The sequence below is a fragment of the Pelodiscus sinensis genome, chromosome 7 (genome assembly GCF_052426305.1).
Source record: "Pelodiscus sinensis isolate ZL-2025 chromosome 7, ASM5242630v1, whole genome shotgun sequence".
NCBI lineage: Eukaryota > Metazoa > Chordata > Testudines > Trionychidae > Pelodiscus > Pelodiscus sinensis.
In genome coordinates, this window is record NC_143058.1 from 65793804 (window position 1) to 65807671 (window position 13868).

A 13868-nucleotide genomic window follows, 5' to 3' on the forward strand; every position below is an offset into this window, starting at 1 on the left:
ATGTTGCATGCTGCACGGAGCCTGGGGTCAGCTGGGGACTCCCCAGCTGACCCTTGGGCTCCACAGTTGCCCCTTTGAAAGGCGCGGAACTGGCTTTTTAAAGGGGCAGCCACAGCACAGCTGATTCATGGATCAGCTGTGCAGTGGCTGCCCCTTTGAAATGCCACTTTGAAGTATCCCTGTCCCCCTCTTTGCTGCCTCTAGGGAGCAAAGGGGAGGGGGGTATTGACTAGTCCAAAGGCTATCCGATAAGCAAATGCTTCTAGTCTTTTACATCCCTGGTCCAAAGGGTATTTTGTCTGTCTGTCGGTCTGTCTTTTTCCTTACTTCCATCCATTCAAAGGCAGGATCGTTTTCTAAATTTGGGGGCTGCCGTACCCAACTTCAGAACTTGGGGCAGTTCTGTGGCCTGGTTTCTTTCCCCTCCCTGGATGCACAGAGCAGGCTCCACCAAAGGAAGAAGGCGGTGGAAGTGCCCTTAGCTTTACAGAGAGATGTGCGTAGAGAACTGCTTCACTTGTGTCCCTTTTGTGAGGGCATCAGGGTGTGGCCAGTGCCGCCTGCCTGCATGACTGATACAACCAGTTATGTGCATTTGCATGCATAGGCTGCAACTGGCTGTAACGCATTGTGATTCTGTTTTAAGAAAAAGCCTCTACAAGAATAAATGGCATTGTATTATATTACTGCTCTCGCCCTAATTTTAGCAGTGAGCCTTCTTTCTCGAGCACTCTCTGCATTTCTGGAGAGTCTGTCTGACAGTGAGTTTGATACAATCTAAATATTATCCAGAGGGCATAGGGAGCGTACGCTGGGTGGTAGTTTCAAGGGCGGCAGATAAAAAGCTTGCTGTCTTTCATTACAGAGCTAAGGGTCTATAGGCAAAATACAGCAATTCGGAGACTATTCAATGAAAGACATACAGCCTGAACAAAAAGTAAGTATTTCATTCAGTCCATGAATGCTTGTGAAATTTATTTTTGCTAGCTTTTACAGTCCACAGCATTCTCATTCAATCTGGAATAATAGCTCTGAATTGAGCTGTAAAAGCTTCCGAAGTTTGAAGTCTTTTGACAAGTTAATTTAGCTGCACAGTAAAAAGTTTTTCCCCCAAGATAGAATAAAGCCATTATATCATGAACGTAGTAGTCATCCCAAGGAAAGAAAACACCATTAGGATTAGAAATGATGGGCTTTATGGAGAGCGTTTGTGGTTTAGTGTAATCTACTATCAATATTTCAGTAGAAAGATGGTCTACTCGTCATTCAGCTGGAAGTCAATATCTTCACTGAAAACCAACGCCCAGGGACCAGACTGCATATAGTTTTATTGAAAAAGATAACCTGTTCTTTTATGCGGGTTTTTTCTCTCTACATTTATTTCAGTTCTAATTGGCTTTTTACCCTCCACATTACAGACTATCTTTATTTTCTGGCCAAAGGAAAAATAATGGAAAAATGAATCAATATTTTCTTTTAGACTCCTGCTGTGCGCACACGCACTCTGCACACCCACAATGCTTCCCCAGCGGCTGATCACAGTCCCGTATTGAGCTGATGGTTGAAAATGGAATGGGTTTTACAGACTCAGTGTCTCCCTCTCACTTGCTCTCTCTTTCTCTATTATATGTTGGGTATTTATTGTCTACGAGTTACTAATCAGTAACCAGATTGTCATTGATAAAAAAGTAAAGTCGGAAGAAAAATCTGTTAGTAATTATTGTCCCTTTGACTTAGCAAGCCTCCCCTATTCAATGTTAGCAAATGCCTAACACCCGCTGACTTTCATGGGACTTAAACACCGGCTTTAAAAAAGAGTGGCGCGGCAGCAGCTTGGGGTAGGTCTACACGGCAGAGCTATTTCAGGACACCGGAAGTATCCCAAAATAGCTATTCCCTGTCTATTGAAGCAGCCTGTTATTTCAAAATAGATTTCAAAATAATGAGCAACTTATTCTGACAGCCAGGTAACCCTCATTTCACAAGCATGAAGGGGCATTTTGGAATAGCGAGTTATTTCAAAATTGTGTGCCGTGTAGACAGCTTATTTTGTAATTTGGCACTATTTCAAAATAAGCTACTTGATTTGCATAGCATAGATTGCATAGCTTATTTCAAGCTAAGAGTGCTGTGTAGACTAACAAAAATATATCCATAGTGTCATGAGGTTTTGTGGGCAAAACCCACTTCTTCCGATGAGTCAACAATCTGCTGAAAGTTAAGCATGTGCTTTAGTGTTTTACTCAGTCGGGACTTGTTGTAGGAAAAGGAGGTGTAAGAAAGGACATCTATGGGTCCTTCTTTGAGTAGTGTCACAGTGGGTGTTCCATGTCAGGTGTGCATAACGCTTGTATAGGAGATTTTCAGCAGCAATGCCTCCCTGGCCCGCGCATGCTTTCTAGATCTCCTTGTGCCCCATACCAAGGTTCAATAGGGCAGGGTGGGTGAACTGCCTTCAGTTCCTTCTTTGGCCTGAGACAGTGGGTGTGTCGACCTGACCGTTAAACATGCATGGCTGGCCCGGGACAGGAGTTTGTGCTGAGGAGCTGCTTAATTGCACTGTAGACATTTGGGCATGGGCCGGAGTCCTTCAAAAGCAGACCTTAAAAAAATAGGGAGACTAGATTTAGGCTCCTTCCTGATGTAGCACACCCTTTGACCAACCTGGTATCAAGGCCCAAATACTCTTGATATATCTGCTTCCACGTGAGCACGGTGTCCCGTCCATATGTGTTTACCTGGCACTTAGCAGGATAACAACCCAGAGGGCCTTCCATGAAGAGGAATTTCAGATCCCCACAGCAAGAACCTGCTTCAAACAAGCCTCTGTCATTGCAGAAAGCAACTATTTTTGGAGAGCCCGTGTCCCACAATGGGTACCATGGAGGCTCCAGGCTTTCTCATCATCGGGAGCTCTTTGTCAAAAATGACCGCCTCTTAGAAGAATCACAGGACCAAGCATATCTCGGTGCCAAGGCTGTCGTCAGCACTGCCTAAGCACAATCCCTCTACACAGACTCTCACTGCTGTGCCAAGGAAGTCCATGCCATTTACAGAGCTCTCCATGCTTCCCAAAATACCATGTCTGGTGTTTCAGACTACTCTACTGGCACCTCCAAACCACCAGTAGTCCAGTACTGGCACCCTCTACTAAACCAGGACCACCATAGCCAACTGCATCCTTGGTACCACCCTGGACTTTTGCAGAGCCTGGCTCAGTTTTGATGCAGATTCACCCAATACTCAAGAATTTAGAGTCTCTAAGTGACTTTTTTGACACAGAGGAGCCAAAGTTTCCTTATTTGATGGCTTCTTGAACAATTGTCAATACTAGAATCTGGTGGGTCTGTAAGACCTTTCCTTCCCCTGGTTCCTCCTCGTTCTCCATTATCTTCATGACGAGAGGAACCAACACCTCTGCTGCCTGCTCCTTCCTTGGACTACCCTAGATTTCTATGCTGGGATCTCCTGCTGACCAGCACAGAGATCTCTTGAAAGGTATGTATTCTTTTGTGGTGGCAAGAGTGGGATGGCAGGAAGGAACAAGCAAATAGAATCAAGGGGACAAGAACAATGAGAAGAGGAGGGGACAGAGCTGTCAAACTTGCGCCCAGAATTACAAAACAGTATGACATCACCAACATCTAGGGCTGGTACCAGAGTGCTGGAGTTTGGGGGGGAGTGCAGCAGGAACCCCCAAGCTGTCTTACTCTACCTTCACTCAATCCATGTGCCTGGGAGGTAGACTTGCTGGGGCCTGGTGATATCTGTTTCCTTTTATTAAGAACATCAAAAAATGTAACCATTTTGTCAAACAAGAAGTAGCAATCAGCTAAAGATAAGGTAGAGGTGGGTGGGAAGTACTTTAATTGCATCTTATTTGAGCCTTTATGAATTAGCCATGCTGATTTTTTTTTTTGTGGATTTCAATAGCTTTTAAGCAAAATTTTCAGAATAATTACAGTGTGAAAACAGACTACCCTGAATGCACCTGAATTTAACATATAGTAGAAATGCTTCTTCGGCTTAACTTTTTTATTTTTAATTTAGAGGGACAGCAACAAGGTTGAATTTTCAGTCATTGTGCCATGCCCTGGTTACCTTAAACTGGATATTAATTGGTGCACCTATGCCCATGCACCAATAATACATCCATCAAATCTTGAAGACAATAGCTATACTATAAGGCATCTTCTAGGGTACAATTCTCTTTTCTGCTGTCACCTTTGTGTGGTACTCCAGCACTGCAAAAAGACCGTGAAGCTAGCAAATCTGGCCAGTTGGGAATTCCTTCAGAAGTAGAGCTAGTCAGAGCCTAGGTCCCAGCCTTCAGCTCCAAGCACAAGGGGAAATATCCAGAAGAAATGGGATACAGGCAGTGTATCAAGGCTCCAGTTATGTTCAGATGCTGGAATGACCCCTTTTAGGGCAGTGAGCCTGCTCTAATTATGCTAGTGACCAAAACACCTCCCAACTGAACCCTAAAATGGAGCCACTAAAGTGGACGTAAATCAACCTTGGTCCTGCATTGATCACAGCTTAATCAGACCCATACAGGAACTTAAAGCACCTCCAAATCTTATTCTGTGAATTGTTCTACCAGCTATTAATAAACTGTAACACCTAAGTTACTTAGGTCCAGATCCTCCAAAGTATTTAGGCACCTACATATCTTTCAGAATCTGAGCCTTGTCCCCGTCTCTTAGCAATTAACACACAAAAAAGTAAAATGCACACTGATGCAACTTGGCCCAGAACTAGCTCAGAACCAAACCCAAAATTTCACCAACTAAAGAAAATGAGCAAACAATCCACCCCCCCTGCCAATATAAACTAGAAAGGAAACAAAAAGGGGCTTCCGCCTTATGCAGAGTGCGTCCAGTTGACACGGCGCAGTGACGATACTGCGGTCAGTAGAGCTAAGTACATTGACTTCCGCTACTTTATTCGTGTAGCCGAAGCTGCATAACTTAGATGGATCTCCCATGGTAGTGTAAGCCAGGTCTTTGAGTCAGAATTGGCATGTGTATGTGGAAGAGGAGGAGTTTTGGGGGGGGGGAGGTTGTTAAAGGTTGCCATTGGCAGGGCTCTAGGCACACAGATGACATTGTTTAGGGACAGGAATAGCCAAACTGGCATGAAAATTCAACTCAAACAGGTGCCACACATGCCGGTGCTTCCTGTGCACATCCACCCCACTTGCACTGACTTTATACTCCCCCACTGCCCAATTCACCTTCATAAAGGCTCAGCTAACTCAAACTTCAACCCCATTCCACACCCCCTCACATTCCACATGCGCCTTCTCTGCACTCCATCACATTCAGCCTTCCCTCAGCCATGCCCCCTCTGCAGCCTCGCTGACGTCATCCCGAGCCCTTGCTGTGCTTATTGCACACACACGCATTTCCCCCCCATCCACCAGTGAGTGGAGGTGGATCTGGAGTTGGATGAGGGAGAGCCTGCCAGAAGACCTCCTGTGTAAGCTGAGGGGCAAAGGAGCTCAGCCCCTGCTTTGAACAGAAAGTACAGGAGTGGCTTAACTTACCCTCTAAGCTTCAGCCAATAATTTTTTGAAGTTCAAGAGCCACAAGACATACTCAATCTGCCCCACCAGGTGGTGCATGCCTGGGCACAGGGCTAAAACTCTTCCACCCCCAGCTCCCTGCAGGACAGAATCCTGTAGTCCCACCACCCCACCCAGTCTGGTAGGCAGAGAATGGGGTGCATGTGTGCGTGTGTGGGGGGAGCTGTCTTAGGGATTCCTTGCTTTCATGTGGCGAATCCTGCCAAAAATTCCTGCCAAGCTCTGCCTGAGCTCCAGTGGGTTGGGGCAAAAACAAGGACTTTTCTACAGCGCTGTCAATTCTTGCAGTGTTATCAAGAGTCGTGATAGTGGGTTTTCTTAAAAACCTCAATGCCTAGCGTCCCGTGGTGTGACAGTCTCAGCTTTCATTTAAGGAGCATGTTGCAAGCCCTTGTGATTTTCAGAGACGCATGACCGTGCAAACTCTGACAATGTGAAATCAGAAGGTACAGAAAATGACCAAACATTTAAAAAAATCTCAGGATTTTTAAGCAAATTCTGTTGATGTGGGAAGGAAGGCTTGACTCATGATCTTTGAGCTGTTGGAGTTCAAAGACTAGTTAGTACACACTCCTTGGAGGATTGAGGAGGAACAGCATCCATCTTTGGAAGCCTCCTGTAGATGTGAGAGGTTGTCCAGCTACTCGCATCCAGGAGACATGCGAGGGAAAGGGCCACTCTTCCCGACTCTTAAGGGCCATGATAGTCTGCAACATCCTATGTGGGGTTTGGGACAACCACTAGTTAAAGGGGACAGGGTAGTGGGACCTATGGCAAACAGCTGTTTGGACTCCGGAGTGCCAAGAGCTATGTGGGAGGGATGAGGCACCAGGAAGAGGAAGGAATGGTGGCACAGGGATGGGAGGGCATGCAGGAGTTAGTGCAGGATGGATGGGATGGTGGGGAACATGTTGTGGGAAGGGACAAAACAGAGGCTGGTGCGGGGGGGGGGGCAGTGGGAGTAGGAGTGATGTGGGGAGATGAGGTGGGAGCAGGAGCTGGTGCGAGAAGGATCCAGTTCTGGGGGGGGGGCAGGGTGCCAAGGGGGGCTGATGTGGGGAGGGGGATGGGAGCAAGAGGGGAACGGGGGCTGATGTGCAGAGAGGGATGTGGGAACGGGGGGGGGGGGAACTGATGTGGGGAGGAACACGGAGGGGGGCTGATGTAGGGAGGGGGCTGGAGGAGCGGGGGGCTGATGTGGGGAGGGGAATGGAGGAGCAGGTTGGCTGATGTGGGGAGGAGGCTTGGAAGGGGGGTGCTGATGTGGGGAGGGGCCGGAGGAGCAGGGGTGCTGATGTGGGGAGAGGATTTGGGGGGAGGGCTGGAGGAGCGGGGGGGCTGATGTAGGGAGGGGCCTTGGGATGGGGGCGCTGATGTGGGGAGGGGGTTGGGGGGAGGGCTGGAGGAGCGGGGGGGCTGATGTAGGGAGGGGCCTTGGGAGGGGGGCGCTGATGTGGGGAGGGGATTTGGGGGGAGGGCTGGAGGAGCGGGGGGGCTGATGTAGGGAGGGGCCTTGGGATGGGGGCTGCTGATGTGGGAGAGGGGGTTGGGGGGGCTGATGTCGGGAGGGGTTTTGGGAGGGGGGGCGATGTGGGGAGGAGGTTGGGGGGGCTGATGTCGGGAGGGGTTTTGGGAGGGGGGGCGATGTGGGGAGGGGGTTGGGGGGCTGATGTCGGGAGGGGTTTTGGGAGGGGGTTGGGAGGGGCTGATGTCGGGAGGGGTTTTGGGAGGGGGGCGATGTGGGGAGGGGGTTGGGGGGCTGATGTCGGGAGGGGTTTTGGGAGGGGGGTTGGGAGGGGCTGATGTCGGGAGGGGTTTTGGGAGGGGGGCGATGTGGGGAGGAGGTTGGGGGGCTGATGTGGGGAGGGGTTTTGGGAGGGGGCGATGTGGGGAGGGGGTTGGGAGGGGCTGATGTCGGGAGGGGTTTTGGGAGGGGGGGCGATGTGGGGAGCCGGGGGGGACAAGGCGGTTTCTCTACGGCCCCGCCCCCGCATCGCGCGCGCCGCCCGGCTCCGCGGCCCATCCCCCCTCGTGCCTCATGGGAGGGGGAAGCGGGGGGGGGGGGAAGGTGCTATAAATAGCCGCCGCTTCCTGATTGGTGCAGGGAAAACATGGTCGCACCACGTGACTTTCCATCTAAAAATTCCAAAATGGCGGATCCCATCACGGGCTGAGTCCGTTGGTGGCGCGCGCGCCGCTGTGTCCGCCCCGCGCCGGGCCCTCCCCGTGGCTCGCCGCCGCCACCGCCCCGGGCGCCCGCCGCCGCCGCACAGGTCAGTACCGGCTCCGCGCGCCGCTCCGCCGGGGGCCGCGCCCGTGGGGAGGCGGCAGGCGCGGCGCGGCCCCTTTAAGGCTGCGGGTATTTTTGTCCGCCTGCTTTTTCGCTCTGCGGAGGCGGCTCGCGGCCGCCGGACCCTTAAAGGGATGGGCCGCGCACGGCTATTTTTCTCCCTGGCCGGAGCGAAGAACCGCGGAGGGTTCCGGACCAGGGTTTGATGGGCAGGTCGGAGCACCAATGGGGGGCGTACTTTCCGCAGTGGCGGGTGCATTTGAGCCGCTTGAAGGGTCACGCTCTGCTGCGATTGGGCGGCAGCGCGGGGAGGGCGGGCCCGCGAGTGCTCGCCAATAAGGGCGGACGAAGGGGTGCCGGGGGCGGGTGGCGAGGTGACTGACCCCCGGCGCGGCCAGTCAGCGCGGGGCGCGGCGGGGCCGGGGGTTTTTGTGAATGGGGCGGGCGGGGCCGGGGCTGTGGTGTGTCCCGCCCTCGCCGGCTCCCGGCGGCTCCGCCCTCTCTGGAGCCGCGGTGCCGCCTCGCTGCGCGCGGGGCTCGGTGGGGCGCTGCGGCCGGTGAGTGCGCGGGGAGCGGCCGCGCCAGCGCGTGTCGCGGGGCGGGGCCGCCGGTCGGTCCGGGGGCTGCGCGTCCGGGGGGTGGGTGTGTGTGGGGCCAACACAAGGGATGTGTGGGGGGGGGGGGGGTGTGGTGTGTGTGTGTGAGGCGGTGGTGGGCGTCACTGTGTGTGTGTTGGGCCGGCACTCAGGCTGTGTCTGTTTGTCCGTGTGTGTGGGGCTCCTGGGCTGTGTCTGGGTGTATGTGTGTGGAGGGGGGCCGGCACTCGGGCTGTGTCCATGTGTGTGGGGGCTGGAACCCGGAGGGGGGGTGTCCATGTCCACGTGTGTGTGTGGGGCCGACATAAGGGGTGTGTGTGGGGGGCCAGTACCTGGTCTGTGTTTGTGTGTGTGTGTGTGTGGGGGGGGGCAGCATCTGGGGTGTGTGTGGGGAGAGAGGGGGGCAGTCCGGCACCTAGTGTGTGTGTGTGGGAGGGGCAGTCCGACACCCTGGGTTTGTCTGTGGGGGGGAGGGTCTGGCACCGGGGCGCTGTGTGTGGGGGGGAGGAGGGTGTCAGGCACCCAGGCTGTGTGTGTGCATGCATATGCATGTGTGGGTGGGGTTTTTTGTGTGTCAGGCTGGCACATGGGGGTGTGTGTGTGGGGGCGGGTTGTCTGTGGCGTGTGTGCGGAGGGGACTGTATGTTTATCGGACAGCCACACATGGGATGTATGTGTGTATGCGATTGGGGGGGATGGAATTGTGTGTTTGTCCACAGTCACTTGTACATGTTGGGTAGCATTTGTCTGTCAGGCTTTGGCTCTGTTGTGTACGGGGGAAGCTGTGTGGGTCAGTCTGTCCGATACTTGCTGTCTGTGCGGCCCACCCGTTGCTGTGTTTGTGTGCAGGGGTTTGGAGGGCTGAGTGCCTGTCTCTGTTCAGCAGTCACTGGTGTATGTGTGTGGGGGAATTGGTAGGCTGTCACGGGCACTGGGGGTGTCTGTGGGGGGGAGAGTGTTCCTGCGGCAAGGTGATCCTTGCAGATGGAAGTAGTGAGGGTGTGGGTGTACTCATGTCCCTCCTACTGCCCTGCCTAGAGAGCTCCCTCCCTAGCCAGTGCAACAGTCTGTCCCTTTCAGCCATTTACTAGAGAAGACATGCTCTCTGGAGTGGCAAGGGTGTGGGCGGGGGGTTCTGGCATAAGAAAGGTTGAGCTCACTTGTGAATTGATGAAGCTGTTTAGAATTCTTCATTTTAAGCCAATTTAAAACAAAAGTCAAATTTGTCCTTTAGTTTTACCCCCCCCCCCCAGCGAGGGAGGGAGGGAGATATATATTTTGTGTGTGTGTGTGTGTGTGTGTGTGTGTGTGTGTGTGTATTATATAATAAAATAGATAGGTAGGATAATACCTATTACGTTTAGAAAATATGCAAATATATCCTCTTTCTGACTTACGAACCAGTTACTGACCAAGCAAGTGGGTCGTAACTCGGTTTGTTCGTAAGTCGGACCCCATTGAGTTACATGTGACTGCGCTGTTCGTAAGCGCGGATTGCGTTCCTAACTCAGGGTCTGCCATTTACGACAGTTTTGGTTGTAACTGCGAACAGTCGTAAGTCGACCATTTGCAACTTGGGGACCGGCTGTATTCCATTGGATAAGATAGGACTTTGGATGGTTCAGTTATTCATAACCCAGAACTAAAATATAAAAGCGATTGCTGGATAAAGAAGCGAAGACAGCTCTTTAAACTGTAATTAATTACTGCTTTGACTGCGTAGTTATAATAGGGAGATGGCACACAACTGAGTTGTGGTGGCCTGTGTTCTTATAAAACTTCTCAGAATCTTTTCTGGCACCTTCTGCACATGTGCCTGTGCTAACATGATGATGGCCCACAGTGTACATGCTTCGCTAAAAAGTGAGTCTATCGAATGCAACACCCATTAAAAGGAGCTCTTTTGATTTTTTTTTTATGGTAACCAAAATTCATCGTGGTTAAAGTGTGGACTTGTAAAAGAATCTTATGCATTTCATGCTTATGATAGTTTTTATATCTTATGTTGTATTATCTTGTTTGAGATATTAGTAAATTAGCATTACAAAATTATGCTTGTCCACATACGTGAGCCAAATAGACACTTATCAATTGGCAAACCATAAGACAGAATTATTTTGTTTGGTAAGCGTAGATAGTTTTGTGTAACAAATTTTCATGATGACTTCAAGGCTGTTTCTATACTGTTAACATACAACACAAAATGACTGTATCAAAGGAAACTTACAGGTAACATTCTGGCCCATACACTGTGCCTTGTTCCCTTTTCCTTCTGATTTGCTGTGTGTTTAAAATGGAGTTTTACTGTATAAAATGTTGGTTTGTGCAACAATTGTCATGTCATAGTTTAAAAAAAATCATTATAATGTTCTTAGTGCAATGGGAAGGGAGATATTGCTGAGCTGGGGTGTTTGTGTGGGGTGTGTGTGTGTGTGGGAAGAGGGGGGTGATGCATGAATTAATCAGACGATGCTCTGTGCAATCTTTGAATGTCTTTAATTTTTTTGTGGCATTGCAAGTGTAGCATGACATCTTAAGCAACATCACTTTTATTACAACGATGATTATTTGACTTTATACCAAAACACCTCCTACCCTTTGGAGGGAGATAAAACTGATCCATTCTGTTTCCTCAAAATACATGTAATGATATTAAGTGGCTTATGTATGTATTTGCATGAGACTGAAGGGTTTTTCAGTTTGTCATTAGATGTGCTGTGACAGCTTTCATATAAAGCTTTGCATATGTTAGACTTGTCATTTTTAAAATGTTGACTTTCTGGATCTAACAGTGTCCATAATTATAGATTTGCATAATATTTTAGGGTAAAATAAAGCTCAAATTCCCCAAGTAGTTGTCTGAATGAGAAGTGTGGGTGGACTGGGCAGGTGACAGTCACCCATCAGCCAGGAATCAGGGCCTGCAGACAGTAGTAGTTGTGGATGGAACAGCCCCAATAGACATCTGTCTCTCCGGGCTAACATAGAAATGTCTTTGTTAAATCAAGTAAGTCACCTAGAGTTTTTTTTATTTGCACTGTGCACCTAAGGTGAGTTTCACACTTAGTGACGAAAGGTGTGGGAGTACATCTGGATTTAATTCTCTAACATAGCATCAATAAAAGTGACGTGTGAGTTCTTTGCTGCTGTCAATGCTTTTGGTTGTAGTCAAAAGTTACATGAGGTTATCTATTTAAATGAGCTGTCTTACAAAGGGCAATATTTACAAAGAGCTAAGGAGCATACAAGTTTATGTAGCCTGATTCCAAACAGGATTTTTTTTTATATAATGTGATCTGTCACTGCTTTGAATTCTAGTAATGGTGGAAGGGTCAGAAATGGTTAGTTTTCACATTAAGATGCTATTGAAGCTCCAGAATCTGCCTGAAAGATTTTAGGAGATGTTGAATTAAGAAAGCTCAGCTGCTTGTATACAAATATCCAGCAATTACAAGCCAACAAAATTATTGCACAATTCCATTGTAACCATGACAACTTGTTCACTCAATTATAGTTGGAAATGTAAAATACCACCCAGTTAGAAGAGAACACAGTTTTTTGTATAAACCAAAATATGTAAGGGGAAAAACTTCATGAATGTTTTGTTGTATATTTGCACATCTTAGGCATGAACATTTTACCAGATATTCTTCATTAATAAAAAATTGTTCACTTATATTTTGGACTTTTAGAATGCCGTCTTTGGACTTCAGTATTTAATTTTGCTTCAGGATTTTGGTTTAGAAATCAAATTGGATAAAACCAACACAAACATTCTGAAAATAACATGAGATTAGATGGCAAGCTTGTCAGTTATTTAATAGAGGAGGTAATGTAAAAACAAATTCATACTAAAAGCCGTTGTCCCATCTGGTGGAACACACTTGGAAAATTTTGCTTTCATGGGCCAAGAGTTTCAACATGCTGATAAGTTCACATACAGCAAATGTAATCAGACAAGTCTGAACAGGCGATAGGGTCAGTGGTAAGAAACCAGTGGCATTAGAATCTTATGTCTTGTTCTAAGTAGTAGCTAGGAACCAAAAAAAATTAGGAAGAAGTAGTATCTGCGCATAAAATTCCTGATGTAGTGTTGATAACATAAATTAGATCTCTTGTCCATTGAAATTAATCATCTGTTTAACAAGGTGTAGTGATGGATATTACAATTTTTAAGTAATCTAGTTATTTACAGATTATGTGTTATGTTTAAATTTCTGGGAACAAAATTATGTATTCAACATTCAAATTTCACTTGGGTTATGATGCTTTAAAGATTCCAGAATGGCTTCAAATTCAGGTTTTGTGAAGATGGCACAAAGGAGAAATGAATGTCTTTTCCATGCTGGTGGTGGTATTACTACCCCACTTAATAGACACTCTTGAAAAAACCAGCTGATTGCTAGCCTGAGGTAGATATGAAAGATGAGGTGGGGACTTACCATATTATATCCAGGAGCATGAATTGTCACTCTGCTTTTGAACTGTTAGGTTGCTGGCCTTGCTATCAAGGAGCTTCTGTTAAAAGATATCTGAAACTTAATGCCCTGTTCCCCTCTGGCTGCTGAAAGGGAAGAGGCTGTTTCTTTTCTCCCCTTTTCTTTAGAGCTTCATTGTACGGGGAGAGGGTTTCTACTACTTTACCCATCTTTTAGAACCTTCTTTTTACTGTGAGGTTTGAGATTGGGAGCAAACTCTATGCCATCTGCAAGATTCTTCGCTACCATGAATTACTCTTCTGTGACTGCAGTTGCCAGTGCTGGTAGCTTTCTGAAGCAGCAGCAGCTTCAATTGACCTGATTCATGAGTTTTTCTGCTCACATGGCATTATATACTCTAATTAATATGACTGTAAACTTTGGCAGAGATCTAGGAGTGTCCTGTCCAGATTCATGAAAACAGGGAATCAATTCTCATTCTTTTAGCATCAGAGCTAGCTTTGCAATAGTAAGAGTGAGAAATAAGAACTTGCACATTTCCATTAAAATCCAAGTGTATTTTTAATGACTTTAAGCTCACCTGCCTCAGGCAACTGCTAGAAACATCTTTCCACTTGCACCTTTGGGGTAGACTTTTAAAGCAGTATCCAGTGGGGTCCTTGATTTGAAGATGTAGAAGGTATAAAATCTCCAATTTGGTTCCCGTGGTGTCCTACCATTTCTGAAGCAGTAGCCCCTATAGTAGCTGCTATTATAGCGAACTAGCCACACTCAAGCAGCCAAATAGCCACATGTGGCTAGCGACTAGCATGTTGAACACCAAGAGCATAGATAGTACATGGTTCTACCAGGACTCAGCAGTCTGCCTCAGGATTGGAGCCCAAGTTGGTAGCTCTAGGAAGTTACAGGAAGTTTTTTGTTTGAAGATGTACAAAACCTATATCAAAGAAACTAGT

General features: G+C 48.2%; 1 protein-coding gene across 6 annotated transcripts in view; it reads left to right on the top strand.

The window, feature by feature from the left end:
- The first annotated feature begins 7707 nt into the window (after window positions 1-7707).
- The window catches only part of HDAC4 (histone deacetylase 4), a 228843-nt gene continuing 222682 nt past the window's right edge, over window positions 7708-13868 (top strand). For 3 of the 6 annotated variants that reach the window (XM_075934078.2, XM_075934081.2, XM_089779975.1), the window contains exon 1: window positions 7708-7860. The gene's annotated coding sequence lies outside the window, so the exon portion shown is untranslated. Of the gene's footprint in view, window positions 7861-8283; window positions 8435-13868 lie in introns of those variants that run through there. The other 3 variants (XM_089779976.1, XM_089779973.1, XM_089779977.1) reach the window with 3 other exon arrangements.